Source organism: Ambystoma mexicanum, chromosome 5q (genome assembly GCF_040938575.1).
Source record: "Ambystoma mexicanum isolate Mex_15411 chromosome 5q, UKY_AmexF1_1, whole genome shotgun sequence".
In the NCBI taxonomy this organism is placed as follows: domain Eukaryota; kingdom Metazoa; phylum Chordata; class Amphibia; order Caudata; family Ambystomatidae; genus Ambystoma; species Ambystoma mexicanum.
The window spans coordinates 89586525-89602731 of record NC_090933.1 but is presented as its reverse complement, the minus strand read 5'-3'; the positions used below and the strand labels follow the sequence as shown (position 1 = coordinate 89602731).

At 46.4% G+C, this 16207-nt stretch overlaps 1 long non-coding RNA gene across 1 annotated transcript; it reads left to right on the top strand.

Moving 5' to 3' along the window:
• The first annotated feature begins 800 nt into the window (after positions 1-800).
• Positions 801-4427, top strand: LOC138498551 (uncharacterized). The gene is made up of 2 exons (XR_011278741.1): positions 801-1354; positions 4060-4427. It is a non-coding gene; the product is annotated as an uncharacterized lncRNA (long non-coding RNA).
• The last annotated feature ends 11780 nt before the right edge of the window (positions 4428-16207 follow it).

Here is a 16207-nt window from a genome sequence, read left to right as displayed (position 1 = left end):
CAACCAGGTGGGTTAGTGTGGTATTGGGCTTGCATTGGCATAGCAATGCAAGCCATGGAATGTTGCCTGGGCTGGAACCTGGGGTTCACTCAGGGTTCCAGCTGTGGCAGTTGGGGACATACAGGATGGGAGATAAACCTGAAAGGATGATACTGTACTAGCTCCTTACCTCCCTTTCTATCCTGACCCTGTAACAAATAAAGCTACTTTCTTTTTTATATACTTATGGCTCCAGCGTCCTTCCTGACCCACCTGATGAACCCAAATGCTACAAGTGGCGACGAGGATGGCTCTCCAGGAGTGGGTCAGATGACAAATGGGAGCCCAGTGGTGTTGGCGCCCAAAGAAGAAGAAGTAATGAAGAATTGTGTCCAAGAAAAGCGGATAAGTGAGCAGAGCCCTGACTGCGTGGCATAAGTCCTGTTGGGGATGGGACACGTTGTCCCTTGCAGGCAGCCAGAGAGGTGGTGAGCTGAAAATGCCCCTTTCCATAAAGGAAGAAAGGTACTGTGTATGACTTTGAAATGTGGCTGGAAGGCTGTCTGCCAAAAGTGAATCTGCAGCAGGCATCTAGAGTAAGCATGAACCAGCATTTGATATTATTATGGAGACTGGGGAATGAGCAACGTTTATTTTTGACCCTGCATACTGGAGAGTGATGGTGCTGGCCCCATATTAAACTAATGGGAGTGCTGAGGAGAAATCAGCGTGTTACTAATGCAGGGATAAAGGAAGGAAATCTGTAGTAAACTTCAGCTCCTTTAAAGTACTGTAAAAAAAAAACAGAAGATGTCAGGAGAGACTATGTGTAGAGTGGAGTATTCAGTGTTTCAATACTGTATGGGCATAAAAGTAAAGTGCTGCAATTTTGACTGGTAGATGCAGCTGAAGCTCTGTTACCGTTAATACGGTTGGCTGACAGGAGCTCCGTATGCTCTTGAAGCTTTGTTGTTGTGATGACGTAGGTGTGCCTGCTGAAGAGCATAGCGAAGCGTGGAATGCTTCAGCCGTGCGTTCTGAACTGTGCTTCAGAATTCTGGACGATTGTTTCTCCTTGGCAGAGAAGGAAAACAAAAGAGGAAAGGCCTTATGAACGTGTCCTGCGTGATGATGCATGCGGAAAGGCTTGGGTCTCTGTCTTCCGTGTGTTTGGATGGTTACAGTTGCTACTGTAAGGAGAGAAGCTGCGGTGAGCTGACCGGAAATGCGGCACCATAGTAAAGGAGGTAGTCAAGTGAAAAAAAAATCAAAAGCTGGAAGAGAAGATGCAGGCGGCATCTGTGGAAACGTTTTACTTGTGTTTGTGCAGCATCTGCAACAATAAGTAATGGAACTTTGGATAAGTAATGTTGAGGTACATTTTTTTTGTTTTCTACCCGCAAGTCTATATGAAGGAAAATGTTTCGGTTGAACAAGAAGTGAAGATGAAATGCTCAACTAACCTTCAAATAATCTAATTGCAAGGATCATACCAAATGTGAGACACAAAGCAAAATGAAATTGTGAATATTGAAATGAAATTGTGAAGATTGAAATGCACTCTTGTAAAAATCAATTTTTTTTGGGGGGATTAAAGACAAGTAAATAAAAATTAAAAAAAATGCCAGCATTATTAAAGTGGTTATGTTTTTTTTAGTGCAGCGTTGGACAGATCGACTGATACGCTGTCTTCTTTGAAGTTGGCTTAATGATGTCAAAAGTGGATGTTTGCACAGCATTTGAGCACTTATGTACTGATAAGAAGGGCAGAGGTCAGCCAGGAATGGTTTCACTCACTTCTCTGTGCCTGGCTGGGCAGGCATTATTCAAGTGAGGAAGGAATGCCTGTTAGCACATTTGTAATGTTTAGTAAAGGTGCTCTATAATAAATGTGGTTGTTAGTTATGTATGTCAAAAATATTGGCATTTAACTTGTTTTAGCTGCAGATGGACTCTATTGAAATGCTATGGAAAGTATATGATGCATGCGTTGTATGTCAGCTTGAGTGAGTGAAATGCCACTGACATTTTTTGAAGTTAATGCAGTGTTTATTTGCAGATGGACTTTATCTAAATAATAGGGAAAGTGCATGTGTTGTGTGTCAGCCTGAGTGAGTGGGCTAGACTTAATTTTTTTGAGGATTTTTAGGGTCACCAGAAGAAATTTGGACTTTTAGAGTTTTGTGTATTGCAGAGTTTAATGTAATAAGATATTTAAATGCAATGTTTAAAGGTTATTATTGGTGAAAACGGAGGTATTTTACAAGCCCTGGTTAGCAAGGTGGTGGGCAATTACATGTCACATCGTGGATGTGGTTACATGGTTATTTAGGAAATGTATGCATTACATGTATACCATGTGAATGTGTGCGCAGAGGTTACATGGATATTTAGGAAAGTATGCACGACATGTATAGCATGTTGAGTGTGTGCGCAGGGATGAGATGTGAGACTTCATGGATTATGGTGCTGTATGTTCATGTGTGGGTGAAATGCGAGGTGCCATGATAGGAAGTGTTGGTCCACTGCAGTGAGAGTTATGTATGATGCACTGTATGTTCATGAGGAGAATGAAATGCGAGGTGCTTATTGTAAGTGAGGTTGTTATGATTATTAAGTGAAGTGTTTGATGTTATCACCTTATCTATTGACAGTTATGCAGATAGGGTAGTAGCGCACCTGGTGTCTGGCTTTCGGAGCTTTTAGGTGAGAGGGATAGAGATGTGATATGTATTTAAGTGACCCATGTATGGATAGGGTGCACTTGTAATAATATGGTGAGTTTTAGGTGCACTTATGGTGTAATGACCCGTGATAGTAAGGGGTGCACTTTGAGGATAGTGACCCGTGTTGAGTGCAGTGATGTGTAAAGGGTGTACTTGTGTTATAGTGACGACCCGTGATAAGTAAAGGGTGCACTTTGTGGATAGTGACCCGTGAAGTGTTTAGGGTGCACTTATATGAGAGTAGTGACCCGATATGAGTTTAGACCTATGTTTGATGCACGTGCATTGATTATTTTATTGCATGATTATTTTGATCTGTTCACTTGGACAAGTGGTCTGATCAACCTCCTGTCGCAGTGTTGTTTAACGTACTGTGTCTGTGCAGTCGTTTGTTTCCATGTGATCTTTGTGTTGTGTGTTTCTTTACTTTCATTTTCCTACTTTTATATGTTCTCTGGAGGTTAGTGGTGTGTGAATGTGATGGCGTAGTTGGCTGGTCTTTTGTTGTGAGTATAGGTGGATGGTGAGGTGTGATATGTGGATATGTTTGATGGTGATGTTGGATATGGATGATAGGCTTGATGGTAATGCTTGATATGTATGATAGGTTTGATGGTGGTGTGTGATATGTATGATATGTTTGATGGCGATGCTTGATATGTAAATATGTTTGATGGTGAGTCTATTTGGTAGTGGTTGGCTGTGTCATGGTAATGGTGTGTCTTTTGGTAATGGAAGGAGATGTGTAGTATTGGGCTTGCATTGGCATTGCAATGCAAGCCATGCAATGTTGCCTGGGCTGGAACCTGGTGTTCACTCAGGGTTCCAGCTGTGGCAGTTGGGGACACACAGGATGGGAGATAAACCTGAAAGGATGATACTGTACTAGCTCCTTAGCTCCCTTTCTATCCTGACCCTGTAACAAATAAAGCTACTTTCCTTTTTATATACTTATGGCTCCAGCATCCTTCCTGACCCACCTGATGAACCCAAATACTACAGTTAGATTGGTCATGAAGGTCAGTGTTGATGTCTCTTTATTCAGGGCTCATTCAGTAGGGCCGCTATGGCCTCAAAAGCTGTTTTTCTGGCGGGGAAGCATGGAACACATTTTGAAAGCAGCTGATTGGTCGAAAGAGTCCATGTTCAAGACATTTTATCATAAGTGTATTCAGCATGTTGCTATTGATCTTATACAAGGGCTTTAAACTTCCACAATGTGAAGCCTCCAGTCTTGAAATAGAATGAACAGTCCTCCTCACTAGCGTGAGAGGGAGTTTAGATTCTATTAAAGACACTGGGGTGAGTATTATCCCTCCAACTCACCCACTCTTTGTGTTTTCTTTTCTTACAGCTTTGGGGTGAGGTGCGTTCCTATCAAGGATCTTCCAGGAGTTTCAAGGACTTTAATGGTGTAAGCAGGTCTTTGTTCTCAGTTTCTGGTTCAGTTTGCGTTCTGCTGTGGAGGGTTCCACTGGATGGCATCTGTCATGGGGCAACTGCAGAAGAGGACGTCATTGTGAAGGAAATGACTTATATGGTGGGGGCTCTCTGCCTATTGGTTGCTTCTAGGGCATGATCTGTCCACCATCTTGGATTGGGGACTTCTCCATGGATTTATGTTAAACATGAAAGCTTTCCCTTTTAAAAACGAAATTCGTTGTGCTAAACTTATTTTTTCTTTACTGCTATGGAGCTGGTAGTAAAGATTGCTATGCCTAATACTCCCCTCTGTGTCTTTAATAGAATTTAAACCCCCTCTCACGCTAGTGAGGGGGATTATTCATTGGGGTCGGCGCTGGAGCTGTCGACTGTGAGAACTCAACGGAGAGAGGGTGCAGACTGTTCATTGGGTCTTCTCCCACAGCGGATTTGAATTCCAGCACCCAGAAACCGGTGGACATCTATCGCTGCGCAAGTGAGGAGAAATTTCCTGGACCCCTGAGTGTGCAGCATGAGATGTCCTCCTATCACCAAGCCATGTCTGCTACACCACATGGTCAGGTGTGATTGCCCTACTTTATACCACTGACTCAAATTGCTGGTCGAGGAACCCCTAAAGTGGACCTCCCCAGCACATCTACTGGCGACTATCCACATCGCTGTCACCACCTGTTTCAGAGAGAACTCCAAGCAGCCGATTGTTCTGCCTTCTGACGCTGACATGGGGATGGGAAGACACTATCCCACTATGAACATGTCTTTGGGAAAGCAGAAGCTGGTGGGTGTGTGCACCCTGCCCTGATGTCTGTGTGTTCCTTCAGGCAAGGGTGGCTGCTTATTTAGGGCAGGCGGGGTGGTGCCGCCCCCTCAGGGAGTGCAGAGAAAAAGCATGTTTGCTTTTGTCTGTATGCAGTGCATTCCTTTTGACACGCAGGCTGCAATGTTAGTTTGCCCGAAATAAATAAATAATTGTAATTGTTTATTTATACAGCACTTACACACAGGCGGAGTGCTTCAAAGCGCTTCAAGGCGCTTCAAGGTGGGAAGGGAATAAAGGAATACAGTAGTCATTCTTAGGCCTTGAAGTTTCCGAATGATCTAACAGAAAACGCGAATACTACGCCTGACAGCATTTCGTCCTGTGCAAGTGCATGAAGTGTTACAGTTGTGACCAAGCTAGGGAAGCGGGACAAAAAAAAGGGGGAGGACAACTACAAAACAAGCGAACTAACTAGTCCTAGTACATTTAGATCAAGTATGCGTACAGACGGAGGTGAGAGGAAGGGGGTGGTGGAGGAACAAATGAGCCCAACCCTGCAGGGCCCTGGGTTAAGTGCAGAGTGGTTGCCCCGCTCATGGAGAGTAATGCTGAACATAGTGAGGCAGCCCGGAGGCAAGTGCAGGAATGGCGGGCGAGCCTGGGAAGTGTAAGACTCTGGAGGTGAACCAGGCAACCAGTCAGCAAAAACTGAACAGAGTTAGGGGGGAGAAGGAGGGTCGACCAAAGGAAAGGAGTTTAGCAGGGGAGAGGGAGAGAGAAGGAGGAAGAGAAGAGGAAGGTCTTGAGGAGTTTCCGGAACTTAAGTTGCACCGGCTCAAGATGGACAGAGGCAGGGAGGCGGTTTCAGAGGAAGGCACCTGCAGAGGATAAAAATCTACCCCCAAATCTCTGTTTGTGAAAGCGGCTCATGCGCAGAAAGTTGGAGGAAGATGAGCAGAGGACTCTAGAGGGAGAGTATTTAGGAGGATAGCATTGTAGGTAGTGCTGGCCCCGGCCCCAGAAAGCCTTGTGGATTATGCAGAGGGTCTTGAACTTTATCCTTGCAGCCACAGGGAGCCAGTGGAGGGATTTGAGTGCCAGTGAGATGCAGTCCCTGGGCTTGAGGCCAAGGATAAGTCTTGCGGTTCTGTTCTCGATGAGTTGAAGAGGACGGAGAGTAGAGGTAAGAAGATTGAGAAAGTGGCTGTTGCAATAGTCCAGTCTGGAGAGAACCAGGGCTCTCGAGGTGGTGAGCTTCTGGGGGAAGGTGAGGAAAGGTAGAATACCTTTGAGGAGGTGAAGTTGGTAGTGGGACTTTTTGGAGATGTCTGTGATGTGAGAAGAGAAGGAGAGAGTGGAGTCGAACAAAGACCCCTAGATTTCTTGCTTCAGTGGTAGGTGAGAGCGCAGGGCCAAGGGATGCCGGCCAGTGTAAAAGTGGACGCAGTGGTCCCAATGAGTACGATCTCTGTCTTACTGGCATTCAGGCAGAGATTGTTAGCAGCACACCAAGACTGAATTGCGGATAGACAGTCAAGGATGAGTGAGGAGGAGGAGGAGGCCAAAGGTAGCCTGAAGGAGAGCTAGTGTCATCCGTGTAACACTGAAAGTAAGAGGTAAAGGTAGAGATCATGTGGGCCAAGGGGGCCATGTAGATATTGAAGAACCAGGGGGTTAAGTTAGATCCCTGGGAGACACCACAAGTAGAGAGAGAGTCATAGAGGAAAGAAAAGACCCAAGTTCTACCTGGGAGGGTCAGTCAAAGAGAAAGGAGGCGAGCCACGCCTGTGCCTCATCTGTGATGCCCAGGGTATCATGACAGGGAAAAGGTGGGAGAGAAGAGGGGGAGAGGTGGGAGCAGCCAAGGGGGGCCCAGGAGATGTGGGCATAGGTGGGGCAGCAGAAGAGAGAGTGGAAAGGATTTCCTGTGGTGGTGAAATGTGTGGACAGGGCCGAGCAAAGGGCATGGGAGGGTGCAGTAGAGGATGCAGCTGCACTAGAATTTGCCAGTTCCTTGCAGACTTGAAAAGTTTGGCCGTGTTGTTAGATGATGCAGAGATGCCGGCTTGAACATGGACTCTTTTCTTGGAGTGGATGCAGAGTCTATATTGCCTTTGAATAAGGCGGAGGCCAGTTTGTCGGAGGGTGCGCCCAGAAGAACCCCATTTCCGTTCCACTGCTCTGCACTTGCTTTTAAGGGCAGCCAGATCGGAGTCGTACCAAGAGTTGCACTTTTTGGCAGGCTTTAGTCGGACCCTCATGACAGGGGAAAGAATGTCAAGAGTGTTTTAGATTGAACGGTGAACGTTAGAGAGGGCTGTATCAGTGTGGCAGTCAGCCGCAGGAGTAAAAGGAGAAGAGTAGGTGGAGGCAAAGGCAGCCACAGACATTCTTTTCATGGGTCGCATGATCTTGAAGGCAGGAGGTGGTGTAGTGTGTGTCATTGCTAAAGGAAAAGGGGTGTGGTGGGGTGGTGATAGGAATAGATAGTGGGATGTCTGTGGAGATGAGAGCATCCAAGGTGTGTCCGGCAATGTGTGTTGAAGCAGAGGGTAGAATGGAAATGGAAAGGGAGTCGCACATGTTGCGGAAAGGTCCAGAAGAGTATGGAGAGTCAAGATGGATGTGAAGATCTCTCAGCAGGAGGAGTTGGGAAGAGTAGGAGGGGAGAGAAGAGGCAAAGACAACCCATTCTGAGAGGAAGAGTGTAGACTGGCCCGGCGGTCGATAGAAGTGGCCAGAGTAAGAGAGGCGACAGGCATGAATGAGAGCCTGCAGACCAGGTATTCGAAGGAGGAGTAGACCTGAGTTTGAATAATGGAAACAGGGATCCACTCAGGAAAGATCAAGGCTACTCCACCTCTGCATCATGGCTGGCTGGGCCTCAGGGCCTGGCAAAAAAACAGGGCCGAGTGCGTCCTATTTTATGCAGTTTTTCATGTATAGTATTTAGCACGGAGCTCATAGGCTCATGCTGTTTACTTAATCCATTTGTGAGTGGAGGTTGGCGGGATGATAAAGCTGTGGCCCCACCAGTATTAGTTTGTGCACAAACAGCTCTGTGTCAGTGTAGTATAGTAACAGAATTTCCATTGGCTATTTCTCAGCCAATGAAAATCGTGATGAGTGTGTGGGTGGGTTGATGGGTTCACTTGTGTCACCTCACTTCTGTTGTTCACAGATCACAGTTTGCTTGTGTTGCTTCAGTCACTTAGTAGAGCCAGGGCGTGGTCGCCAGGCGTAGGCCTAGCTTCCTGAGCCAGAGAACTCAAAAGCCAGCCAATGCCATGTGTGCCTTGTGGACCAGACACAACTCGAGAGTGAGTCTGACTCTATCCGAAAGGGTGTCGGTCGGTAAGTACTGTGTGTAAGTCTAGAAGAGTGCCCCCCATGTCCAGGTGCTGTTCCAAATTCCACTGCATGCACACGACGCACCGACTGTGCTGGGAGTGCCTCTGTTGTTCTCCAATCTCCACTCAAAGCCAGGGGTCCCCCAAGGACATCAAATGGTACTAACCAGAAAACAGTAGGCCGCAAACGGCCATACAATCCACAGCCGAGTAAATGCTGATGATGGTAAAACCGGAAGGGCAGCAGATCTTTCAGATAATGTGAGCCACTTCAGCACTGAAATAAGTACTGCAAAATGTGTAGGTATTGTGTCTTCGGTTTACAAACAGCAGCAAACTGTTTGTGTCATCTTTGGGAAAGTTTCGGCCGCCCCCCTATGCACACAAAATACAGAGTGACTCTCAAAAATCTAATAATGAATTGCTGGCGTCTTAGTCCAGGATTTGCAGCCAACAGTGTTGGTTGTGGATATGATGGTTTTTAAGGTCGTATGAATTACCTGGCCCCACGTTGAGCAAGCCAAGTGCAGCCGTTTCAGTGCTGGAAATGTAAACACTGTCCGGACACGAGCAAGAGTGCTCATTCCCAGGCTGACGTTGGTCCTGGTTGGGGCACCTGCTTGCAACATGGATGTCTTTCTGCCTCTGGCTCACATGCTGTCTTCTCTTCTTTCATACCTCTAGGAGTGGGGCGACCTTTCCCATTTCCGGCAATGTCTTCAGGGTTTCTGTGGACTGTTCCAATCCTAGGTATCATGTGTGATACTCGTGGAGCGTGGGACAACATATTCGGATCGCGACACCGCCATCTTATAATTATAATACCAGAGAGTGGCTTCTAAGCGCGGGAGCGCTGCGTTGTCTTGCTTCCAAGACAACCTCCTTGCCCCTGAGCTATCCTTCCTCCACGTTCATCCCGAGGGGATTTGATGGGACCCATGTTGAGCTTTCGGGTTCCTTCGCAGGTGTAGCTTAGTGGCTGTGTTGTGCTACGTGGTTTGAGATGTCTCCTATTTCGCCCGCAGTAGTTTCAGTACAGAGAGCCTCTTCCCATGCATTTCCGGCAAGGAGTATCGTGCTGTGTATTATTCGTTGTTTGGCCATTAGGCAGAGTACTGCGGATTGCCTTGCCACAGAAGTACACATGCATAGGGAACGCTCTCTTTGTGGAGAAATTAGTGTATATCCATGGGGCCGGCCCCAAAACATCATTAAACACGCTATTTAAGCCCTGGGTTTGGCTTACCACATGCTTGTGAAGGTTACGCACGCTGGTATTATGTGGCAGACCGCAGACAGTTCTTTTAATGTTATAAATGGCTTTCTCCATAGCTGTGTCTTGTGTGCCTGCTTTCAGCATAATGTGCATGCGTCATGCTGTTTTGATATGCTGTATTTTCCATAGCTGCTTGATTCCAGGTCCTAAGGATTTACGTTTTCTTGTACACATTTCCTGCCTTCTTTTCATCTCAGCGGGCCTTGTTTTCACAGGGCTACGCAATGGTTTTTGCATTAGGATTGATATGCCTGGCTTTGATAAGTGTATGATTTCCATTTTTCATGTGTGGGTTATTGTGTTGTGCTATTGCCGTCTTCCAGGCTCTATATCAGTATTTCGGTTATTGTAGGCCTAACCAAAAGACCGTTTTTTTCCGGCCGATTTTAGGCGGCCTACAAAAATGGAAATAATGACATTCCAGCGCAACGCCCACCTCCCCACCACCCAACCCTATATCCCCGTATTTTAGTCCAAATTGGAGGGTTTCTCCCTGAATCCCTCTCCCTCAGCCCCTGGCACCCTCTCCCCTTCCAAGCCCCACAAAACGCACACACACATACACACACACCCTACACACACACAAACACACACACACATACAAACGAACCCGATCTCCCTCACGGCTGCATCCGGGTCCCGGTGTGCGCGTCATTACCTGCGCACCCTCATGTGCGTCGCAGGGGCTGACAGCTCGATTTAGAAAGGCTGCTCTGTGTGGTCAGAGAGGTCTTTCTAAATCGTTTTATTTCTTTTCATTTCTTTTTTTAAAGGTCTATTGACCTAATGCCGTTTTCCATGGTCTGCAAGTTGAGGTATTGAAGAGAGCATTGAGTACAGCACTGGCATTCTGGACACCTCTTGTGGATGGTCAAGTGGGCAACTATTCACTTGGAGTTCAGTGACATTTCCAGTTGATGAACTCTCACACTTATGAGAGACTAGCGGGAATATTTATCTGGACCACTCTAAACAGCCCTCCTACCATAAAACACTATCATACACTATGTTTAGATGGTCCCTTACTTTTTGAGATAGAACCCAATTGGCTCGTCCTCTTACCAGTTATTCTTCATCCAGTGCTTAATTTGTAAAAAAATAAGTGCCAGTGACCAATAAATCTTGGCCCCATAATGCCGGCCCAGGAGCCAGCGGGCAATGTCGGCAGCGCGGGCCGCCCGGGTCAGTTCAGTCAGATAGACATTTGCCAGGTACTGCCATAATGGTGGTACCTGGCCATAAGATGGCAATAGCTGGGTAAAGGTGTGAGTACCTGTGTTGGTACTCATTTATCGACCTCAGAAGGATGAAAGGCTGAAATGGCCTTACTGGGGATTCGAAGCTGCAACCTGCAGATCACACACTCATCGCAGCAGCGAGCGCTCAACCGACTGAGCTATCACATCGGCTATAGTAAAATGAGTAATTATTCTGTAGTGGATACCATTAAACTACTAAATGAGATTTAACAGCAGACCAGTTAAGTTCATCTGCAGGTCTGTGCAAAGTTGGCGCATGCCAAGCCTGCATGCATCTACTTTCAGGCTTCAGAGGTTGGCAAAATAGGGAAAGCAGCACGCTCACAGGACATCCCATACTCTGAGCACTACCTCATACATGCAAAGAAACATCCTGCTCCAATCCACTAACCGTGCCCGCCCTGGAGGGCCTGTCTGCAAGATGGAGGCCTTCCCCAGCTGTGTGTTAACTGCGAACACACTACTGTGCACCCGGGCAACGCCCTGTACTGCCCCTACACACACGTGCATATGTACCCACCCGGCGTACCCTATATGCGGTCTCTCTGCACACACTACAACACAATTAGACAAATTATAGCAATGTTGACTAGAAAGTGCCGTATTGTTGACATGTCTACTGTAACTGGGGCATAATAAGCTAAATTCACTCTTAAGGAATACATTACCTGTAGTGTACAACCCATAGCTTCTACTGTTAATAACCCCAAAGCCAACATACTGGTATAAACATAACCTATCGTAGCTCTTTCATACCAAGATTCCCCATTGGAGTCATACACCCTACAGTGTGATACACTATTCACCATAGCATAACATAATATATGCCAACACGAGTGCCTGCAGCATATAGCAGGTATGTAACATTGCATTGCGTCCATTTCCCAACAGATAGCGGGCAGTTAGTTGCCAGAAGTTATCCCAATCGTCACCATGACACTGCTTGAACTTGCCACATGGTGTTCCCTCACCTGCATTGCCCGGAATGCCCCTGAGGATGCCCGTCAGGCTGGGCAGTGGCCTCCGCCGCCTCTGGCTCTCGTGGTGCCGCCGCAGCATGTCCGTGTACTTGGTCTGCAGTCTGCCCCCCAGTACCAAGTCACGAGTGTCTGCCCTTTCCGGCAGCCGCACCGGAGCTCACGCAGCTTACAGACAGTTTGTAATACAAATCACTGGGAGGGAACAGGCCGGGCTGAGGCAACCCCGCCCAGCCCTGCTGCTCCCTCGCAGTGTTTTGTAACTCTGACTGCTGGCCTGGCGCCATAGTGTCGCGGCCAACCGCATTCATCAAAAAAAGGTAACACTTCAGTGTTACCTTTTTTTGATGAATGCAGCGGGCAGGCGCCAGCGGGGTTGCAAAGGATCTGTAAGTTACAGATCCTTTGCAACTTAGGCGTCCCGCGTCCGGCGAGGTCCTGGGGGCCGGTTCCGGAAGGCCTGTGGGCTTCAGGAACCAGCCCACAGGGCCTCGTCATGATTTCAGCCCGGCCACTAGTGTTCTGGTGCCGAAAAAACAGTGCCGGTGTTGGGGACCGGCAAACACCGGCACAAATTAAACACTGTCTTCATCTACATTTATATAGCTTTACATGGACTTTTAATCAACAGCATGTTAAACAAATAAGCCTGATTACTTGGTACAAAACAATATATTTCTTTATTCCATCTGTATACAAATTACAAAACTCATCACATAATAATATTCAATTTAGTTTTCACAAGGAATCAACCAACTCTTTTTCCAAGATTCTCTGCATTGTTCAATTTAAAACATCACAATCAATATTGTAGTCGGTCTATATAATCTGTTTCTTATTTCAAATCGTCCTAGCTCCTCTGGGTCACGATTTATGAGTGCACCTCGCCGTAAGCATTTGCAGCCCCTGTGTTGCCCGGCTATGGTGACGGTAGTTGTAGGAGCCATGCCTGCCCCCTGTGCCTTGAGACTTGCTGCACCGGAGATGTCCTTTTCTTCATCGAGAGCTGAGAAAAGGCTACTGTCCTGCCGCAGACAATCGTCCTGCCCCTCAGCCACTGAGACCCGGAGCGACGTTCAACTGCAGGGGTTGAACCTACAAGCGGCCTGGCAAGACTGGCAAAGTTTAAGCCTTACTGTTTTGAGGGTCGGTGATACTTTCCCATCGCCCCCTGGCACAGGCATTGTTTACGCATGTAGATCCCTAAAAAGATACTCCCCCCTAGCTGGGCTAGCCTGCGCTCGTTAGCTATTCCCAAAAGTCGAAAGTCACTCTGTGTGCAAGGGTAGACCCTCCTCAAATAGTAGGGCACTGTTCTTCATCACCGCAAGCCCCTTCCTGAACTAATACAGCTCCCTGAAGAGGACCCACTTTCTCTCATTACGCACAACCATGCGTTTCCAACACACTACTGTACTTTTGAGCATAAGGCTCCCCACTTGGTAGGGCTGGACAATTTATATTAGGGATCGATTCTGAAGAACTGCCTAATGCTATATTTGTGTTCACGTACCCTTCAGTTGCAGGTTGTGGCTGTGTTCTCCCCTTTATCGCATTAGGCAAAACGTAACTGTATATATGTTGAATAGTGAAAGGCGTATTTGGTAACTGTTTGATATTACTGTGGTTTATTTGTGTTTAATTATTAAGGCCTATAATAAATGTATATATATTTTTTAAATACACTTGTCTAAGCATATTCTATGGCGTTTTATTGTGTGATAATGTTTGTTTGTTTATTTGTTTATTCATTTATAATGCACGCCAGACCCGAGGGTATCAGGGCGCAACAGTACAGAATATGTAAGGCTTAAGTTACAGCGTTACACAATATAAAGAGAAGAGGTGTATATACATGGCAATGGTAGGTCAAATAAAAAGATACATATAGGAAAGGGTACATGATAGAAGAATGGATACATGTGTATATACAAGCAAGGTGCAACAGGGAGTCTTGTGTACACTTGTCTGGAACTAAGTATCCAAAGACTTCAGCCAGTTTATATAGTTAGATCTGAATTTGAGGTAGGGTTGCTCTTCTCTTATATGATATGGCATGGAGTTCCAGAGTTGAGCCACTTTGACTGGGAAGCTGCCACCCCCGGCTTTAGACAGCTTAAATCTCAGTATGATGAGACTATTGGTATTGGTTGTTCTCAACGATCTGGTGGAGATTCTCCTCTGGAATCTCTCCGTGAGATAACTAGCAGCTGCATTATTCAAAGCTTTATGAGTAAGGGATGCAACTTTTAAATGAATTTTATTTTGGGTAGAAAGCCAATTATTTTGGCACCTTATCATGGATATGTGAGATCTTTTAGACACGCCGAGAGCCGCTCTCAGGGCATTGTTTTGGAGGATTTGAATCCTATGGATGGTAGATTTGTTAGCCCCGATGTATAAGGCATTACAGGTGTAGGCTGTGGCTGAGGCCGAGGCCATGGACTTCACCTGTTTGGAGAAGGAGAGGGTGGAGTCAAGGTAGAAGCTAAGTGTCTTTACCTCCTTGGCCACCTCAATGAGGTTGCCATTAATTACGAACAAGGAGTAGTCCTAGCCTAATTTCTTCTAAATATATTGTATAGGGGACGGGGAGACACAAGAGTCTTGTGGTGCGCCGCAGGTAATAGGGATCGGGTCTGCCGCTGCTGATGGAGAGAACACCCTCATGGTCCTGTCGCTTAGGAAAGACTCAATCCATGTTATAGCCTCTTTGGAGAAGTGGGTGGCTGAGTCTAGGTTGCTGCATAGGACCTTATGGTTTAAAAGGTCGAATGCAGCCGAGAGGTCGAGCAGTAGGAGGAGGGTTGTTTTCCCTTTATCTCGTAGCTCATCAATTTGTGCCTTCAGATCAATAAGGGCAGTCTCAGTTCCGTGTTGAGGTCGGAATCCTGATTGTCATGCTCCTAAGAGCTTGTGGAGTTCTAGGAATTTTTGAATTTGGTTGTAGGCAATCTTGTCCAAGATTTCTAACAGGACGGTAATTTGTGGGTATGAGTGGATCTAGGGTTTGCTTTTTTAGCAGAGGCAGCATCCAAGATTGTTTAAGGTTGGTGGGGACAGTGTCAGATGCAAATGAATCATTAATGAGTTTGGAGACGAACAGAGAAAGATCTCTTGCAGCATCTTTTATGACCTGGGCTGGGCAGAGGTCGCCCTGGCAATTAGACGGCTTAAGTGAGAGGATAACTTTCTCTACGTCAAGAGTGGAAATTCTGGTGAAATTGAAGCAGACTACAGAGTCATGTTCCTTCAAGAGGGGGGTATTATTGTTGGACTAAGGTGGATGATTAAGTGTTGCTTTTGTTTTGGCTATTTTGTTTTGAAGGGTAGTTACTTTGCTAGAGAGTGCCTGTTGTATATCTGAACACCATGTTTTATCTTTGGTGCAGGTGTCAGGAATAGGGATAGGGGACTCTAATTCCTTGAGGATAGTACACAATTCCCTCATGCTGGAATTAGCATTGGATATACGCTTATTATATGAGTTACGCTTGGCCAGGTAGATTTCCTTTTTGTAGTGAGATGAAATTTCCCTTAATTTAGTTCTACTGTCTTCTGAAGGGAGTAACCTCCAAGAGTTTTCGCAACTCCTCTTTAGTTGTCGTAGATCCTTTAATTGGGGGGTGAACCACTTGTTTAAATGGGATTTGAGTTTACTCGGTGTGAGTTTCATAGGAGCAATGTTGTCGAGTGTGGTTAACAGAATGTTATTGTACTCCTCAACAAGCGTTTCTGGGTCTAAGTGATAGGCCAGCTGGTTGAGAGTAGGTAGGATGGCAGGGATCACTTTGTCCGCTGTAATACTCTTTTTATTCCTGGTTAGGCATGGCGGGGCAGTCATGGGGACCAGGGGTTGTGGTCTGGTGGTGGAGAGTTCAAAGGACAGGAGGAAGTGGTCCGTCCATAGTTGCGGGTAAATAGTTGTGATGTTGGCGGTGCAGTTGTAGTCCGCCACCCAATCAAGAATTATACCTTTAATATGTGTGGGTTCAGTGATTTTTTAGGTTATGCCAAGTTCGGCGAGGGTGCTGGCAATGGAGGAGGCATGTTTGTCTAGAGGATCGTTAAAGCCCAGGTTGAAATTCCCTAGGAGAAGTAGCTGAGAAGTGATTTTAAGATTATTGGAGAGTAAGGTGTTGATGTCCTCCTCAAATGTTCCAATAGGGCCTGGAGGTCTGTAGATAAGGTAGATTGTAAGGGTCTAGGATTTGAGTAGCAGAAGTTTGGCTGTGAGGACTTCACATGAATCGGTAACTAGGGAGGGTGTAATTCTCATAGCTAGGCTGGATTTTGCGATGATGGCAATGCCGTTGCCTCGCGTCTTGTCTCTGTCCTGTCTCAGTAGGGTGTAGCCATCAGGGATTGCTAATAAGAGTAGGGGTCCTGCTGCTTCGTGCAGCCAGGACTCCGTAATAGCAAGAAAATCCAGGTTGT